The following is a 6,313-nucleotide window of genomic DNA, read 5'->3' as shown; positions in this document are numbered from 1 at the left end:
CAGCAAGTTTCGCTTGCCAAACATAATTTAAGAAAAGTTTTATGGATAAGACGTAGCGAAACCTGAATATTCATGCTTTTTTACATTTAAGAGGCGATTTTGTTTATTAATAACTTTGGTGCCACAAGTTTCTCACAGAATACGTCTTTCTACACATAAGAAGAAGGAAAGCCTAAGAGGCGATTATGTTTGTTAATATCATTGGTGCCACAGGTTTCTCACAGTAGATGTCTTTCTATACGTAAGAAGAAAGCCTCCAGTAGGTTTCACTCGCAAAAACATTATTTGAAAAAAAGTTTTATGGATAAGACGTAGCGAAACCTGAATATTCATGCTTTTTTACATTTAAGAGGCGACTTTGTTTATTAATAACATTGGTGCCACAAGTTTCTCTCAGAATATGTCCTTCTACACATAAGAAGAAGGAAAGCCTAAGAGGCGATTATGTTTGTTAATAACATAGGTGCCACAGGTTTCTCACAGAATATGTCTTTCTACACATAAGAAAAAGGAAAGCCTAAGAGGCGACTATGTTTGTTAATAACATTGGTGCCACAGGTTTCTCACAGTAGATGTCTTTCTATATGTAAGAAGAAAGCCTCCAGTAGGTTTCACTCGCAAAAACATTATTTGAAAAAAAGTTTTATGGATAAGACGTAGCGAAACCTGAATATTCATGCTTTTTTACATTTAAGAGGCGACTTTGTTTATTAATAACATTGGTGCCACAAGTTTCTCTCAGAATATGTCCTTCTACACATAAGAAGAAGGAAAGCCTAAGAGGCGATTATGTTTGTTAATAACATAGGTGCCACAGGTTTCTCACAGAATATGTCCTTCTACACATAAGAAGAAGGAAACGGTTGATGTCTTTCTACACGTAAGAAGATGTCCTCCAGCAAGTTTCGCTTGCCAAACATAATTTAAGAAAAGTTTTATGGATAAGACGTAGCGAAACCTGAATATTCATGCTTTTTTACATTTAAGAGGCGACTTTGTTTATTAATAACATTGGTGCCACAAGTTTCTCTCAGAATATGTCCTTCTACACATAAGAAGAAGGAAAGCCTAAGAGGCGATTATGTTTGTTAATAACATAGGTGCCACAGGTTTCTCACAGAATATGTCCTTCTACACATAAGAAGAAGGAAACGGTTGATGTCTTTCTACACGTAAGAAGATGTCCTCCAGCAAGTTTCGCTTGCCAAACATAATTTAAGAAAAGTTTTATGGATAAGACGTAGCGAAACCTGAATATTCATGCTTTTTTACATTTAAGAGGCGATTTTGTTTATTAATAACTTTGGTGCCACAAGTTTCTCACAGAATACGTCTTTCTACACATAAGAAGAAGGAAAGCCTAAGAGGCGATTATGTTTGTTAATAACATAGGTGCCACAGGTTTCTCACAGAATATGTCCTTCTACACATAAGAAGAAGGAAAGCCTAAGAGGCGATTATGTTTGTTAATAACATAGGTGCCACAGGTTTCTCACAGAATATGTATTTCTACACATAAGAAGAAGGAAATCCTAAGAGGCGACTATGTTTGTTAATAACATTGGTGCCACAAGTTTCTCACAGAATATGTATTTCTACACATAAGAAGAAGGAAATGGTTGATGTCTTTCTACACGTAAGAAGATGTCCTCCAGCAAGTTTCGCTTGCCAAACATAATTTAAGAAAAGTTTTATGGATAAGACGTAGCGAAACCCGAATATTCATGCTTTTTTACATTTAAGAGGCGACTTTGTTTATTAATAACATTGGTGCCACAAGTTTCTCTCAGAATATGTCCTTCTACACATAAGAAGAAGGAAAGCCTAAGAGGCGATTATGTTTGTTAATAACATTGGTGCCACAGGTTTCTCACAGTAGATGTCTTTCTATACGTAAGAAGAAAGCCTCCAGTAGGTTTCACTCGCAAAAACATTATTTGAAAAAAAGTTTTATGGATAAGACGTAGCGAAACCTGAATATTCATGCTTTTTTACATTTAAGAGGCGACTTTGTTTATTAATAACATTGGTGCCACAAGTTTCTCTCAGAATATGTCCTTCTACACATAAGAAGAAGGAAAGCCTAAGAGGCGATTATGTTTGTTAATAACATAGGTGCCACAGGTTTCTCACAGAATATGTATTTCTACACATAAGAAGAAGGAAACGGTTGATGTCTTTCTACACGTAAGAAGATGTCCTCCAGCAAGTTTCGCTTGCCAAACATAATTTAAGAAAAGTTTTATGGATAAGACGTAGCGAAACCTGAATATTCATGCTTTTTTACATTTAAGAGGCGATTTTGTTTATTAATAACTTTGGTGCCACAAGTTTCTCACAGAATACGTCTTTCTACACATAAGAAGAAGGAAAGCCTAAGAGGCGATTATGTTTGTTAATATCATTGGTGCCACAGGTTTCTCACAGTAGATGTCTTTCTATACGTAAGAAGAAAGCCTCCAGTAGGTTTCACTCGCAAAAACATTATTTGAAAAAAAGTTTTATGGATAAGACGTAGCGAAACCTGAATATTCATGCTTTTTTACATTTAAGAGGCGACTTTGTTTATTAATAACATTGGTGCCACAAGTTTCTCTCAGAATATGTCCTTCTACACATAAGAAGAAGGAAAGCCTAAGAGGCGATTATGTTTGTTAATAACATAGGTGCCACAGGTTTCTCACAGAATATGTCTTTCTACACATAAGAAAAAGGAAAGCCTAAGAGGCGACTATGTTTGTTAATAACATTGGTGCCACAGGTTTCTCACAGTAGATGTCTTTCTATATGTAAGAAGAAAGCCTCCAGTAGGTTTCACTCGCAAAAACATTATTTGAAAAAAAGTTTTATGGATAAGACGTAGCGAAACCTGAATATTCATGCTTTTTTACATTTAAGAGGCGACTTTGTTTATTAATAACATTGGTGCCACAAGTTTCTCTCAGAATATGTCCTTCTACACATAAGAAGAAGGAAAGCCTAAGAGGCGATTATGTTTGTTAATAACATAGGTGCCACAGGTTTCTCACAGAATATGTCCTTCTACACATAAGAAGAAGGAAAGCCTAAGAGGCGATTATGTTTGTTAATAACATAGGTGCCACAGGTTTCTCACAGAATATGTATTTCTACACATAAGAAGAAGGAAATCCTAAGAGGCGACTATGTTTGTTAATAACATTGGTGCCACAAGTTTCTCACAGAATATGTATTTCTACACATAAGAAGAAGGAAATGGTTGATGTCTTTCTACACGTAAGAAGATGTCCTCCAGCAAGTTTCGCTTGCCAAACATAATTTAAGAAAAGTTTTATGGATAAGACGTAGCGAAACCCGAATATTCATGCTTTTTTACATTTAAGAGGCGACTTTGTTTATTAATAACATTGGTGCCACAAGTTTCTCTCAGAATATGTCCTTCTACACATAAGAAGAAGGAAAGCCTAAGAGACGATTATGTTTGTCAATAACATAGGTGCCACAGGTTTCTCACAGAATATGTCTTTCTACACATAAGAAAAAGGAAAGCCTAAGAGGCGACTATGTTTGTTAATAACATTGGTGCCACAGGTTTCTCACAGTAGATGTCTTTCTATATGTAAGAAGAAAGCCTCCAGTAGGTTTCACTCGCAAAAACATTATTTGAAAAAAAGTTTTATGGATAAGACGTAGCGAAACCTGAATATTCATGCTTTTTTACATTTAAGAGGCGACTTTGTTTATTAATAACATTGGTACCACAAGTTTCTCTCAGAATATGTCCTTCTACACATAAGAAGAAGGAAAGCCTAAGAGGCGATTATGTTTGTTAATAACATAGGTGCCACAGGTTTCTCACAGAATATGTATTTCTACACATAAGAAGAAGGAAACGGTTGATGTCTTTCTACACGTAAGAAGATGTCCTCCAGCAAGTTTCGCTTGCCAAACATAATTTAAGAAAAGTTTTATGGATAAGACGTAGCGAAACCTGAATATTCATGCTTTTTTACATTTAAGAGGCGACTTTGTTTATTAATAACATTGGTGCCACAAGTTTCTCTCAGAATATGTCCTTCTACACATAAGAAGAAGGAAAGCCTAAGAGGCGATTATGTTTGTTAATAACATAGGTGCCACAGGTTTCTCACAGAATATGTCTTTCTACACATAAGAAAAAGGAAAGCCTAAGAGGCGACTATGTTTGTTAATAACATTGGTGCCACAGGTTTCTCACAGTAGATGTCTTTCTATATGTAAGAAGAAAGCCTCCAGTAGGTTTCACTCGCAAAAACATTATTTGAAAAAAAGTTTTATGGATAAGACGTAGCGAAACCTGAATATTCATGCTTTTTTACATTTAAGAGGCGACTTTGTTTATTAATAACATTGGTGCCACAAGTTTCTCTCAGAATATGTCCTTCTACACATAAGAAGAAGGAAAGCCTAAGAGGCGATTATGTTTGTTAATAACATAGGTGCCACAGGTTTCTCACAGAATATGTATTTCTACACATAAGAAGAAGGAAACGGTTGATGTCTTTCTACACGTAAGAAGATGTCCTCCAGCAAGTTTCGCTTGCCAAACATAATTTAAGAAAAGTTTTATGGATAAGACGTAGCGAAACCTGAATATTCATGCTTTTTTACATTTAAGAGGCGATTTTGTTTATTAATAACTTTGGTGCCACAAGTTTCTCACAGAATACGTCTTTCTACACATAAGAAGAAGGAAAGCCTAAGAGGCGATTATGTTTGTTAATAACATTGGTGCCACAGGTTTCTCACAGTAGATGTCTTTCTATACGTAAGAAGAAAGCCTCCAGTAGGTTTCACTCGCAAAAACATTATTTGAAAAAAAGTTTTATGGATAAGACGTAGCGAAACCCGAATATTCATGCTTTTTTACATTTAAGAGGCGATGATGTTTGTTAATAACATTGGTGCCACAGGTTTCTCACAATAGATGTCTTTCTATACGTAAGCAGAAAGCCTCCAGTAGGTTTCACTCGCCAAACATTATTTCATAAAAAGTTTTATGGATAAGACGTAGCGAAACCCGAATATTCATGCTTTTTTACATTTAAGAGGCGACTTTGTTTGTTAATAACATTGGTGCCACAGGTTTCTCACAGTAGATCTCTTTCTATACGTAAGCAGAAAGCCTCCAGTAGGTTTCACTCGCCAAACATTATTTGAAAAAAAGTTTTATGGATAAGACGTAGCGAAACCCGAATATTCATGCTTTTTTACATTTAAGAGGCGACTATGTTTGTTAATAACATTGGTGCCACAAGTTTCTCAGAGTAGATGTCTTTCTACACGTAAGAAGATGTCCTCCAGCAGTTTTCACTCGCCGAACATAATTTAAGAAAAGTTTTATGGATAAAACGTAGCGAAACAGGAATATTCATGCTTTTATGAATTTAAGAGGCGACTATGTTTGTTAATAAAATTGGTGCCACAGGTTTCTCACAGTAGATGTTTTTCTACACATAAGAAGAAGGAAAGCCTAAGAGGCGACTATGTTTGTTAATAACATTGGTGCTACAGGATTCTCACAGTAGATGTCTTTCTATACGTAAGAAGAAAGCCTCCAGTAGGTTTCACTCGCCAAACATTATTTGAAAAAAAGTTTTATGGATAAGACGTAGCGAAACCCGAATATTCATGCTTTTTTACATTTAAGAGGCGACTTTATTTGTTAATAACATTGGTGCCACAGGTTTCTCACAGTAGATGTCTTTCTATACGTAAGCAGAAAGCCTCCAGTAGGTTTCAATCGCCAAACATTATTTGAAAAAAAGTTTTATGGATAAGACGTAGCGAAACCTGAATATTCATGCTTTTTGACATTTAAGAGGCGGCATTGTATATTAATAACATTGGTGCCACAAGTTTCTCAAAGAATATGTCTTTCTACACATAAGAAGAAGGAAAGCCTAAGAGGCGGCTATGATTGTTAATAACATTGGTGCCACAGGTTTCTCACAGTAGATGTCTTGCTATACGTAAGAAGAAAACCTCCAGTAGGTTTCACTCGCCAAACATTATTTGAAAAAAAGTTTTATGTATAAGACGTAGCGAAACCCGAATATTCATGCTTTTTTACATTTAAGAGGCGACTTTGTTTATTAATAACATTGGTGCCACAGGTTTCTCACAGTAGATGTCTTTCTACACGTAAGAAGATGTCCTCCAGCAAGTTTCGCTTGCCAAACATAATTTAAGAAAAGTTTTATGGATAAGACGTAGCGAAACCCGAATATTCATGCTTTTTTACATTTAAGAGGCGACTTTGTTTATTAATAACATTGGTGCCACAAGTTTCTCA

The sequence above is a fragment of the Nasonia vitripennis genome, assembly GCF_009193385.2.
Source record: "Nasonia vitripennis strain AsymCx chromosome 4 unlocalized genomic scaffold, Nvit_psr_1.1 chr4_random0005, whole genome shotgun sequence".
Taxonomy (NCBI): Eukaryota; Metazoa; Arthropoda; class Insecta; order Hymenoptera; family Pteromalidae; genus Nasonia; species Nasonia vitripennis.
The sequence above is the reverse complement of the archived record's forward strand: the minus strand, read 5'-3'. Positions refer to the sequence as shown.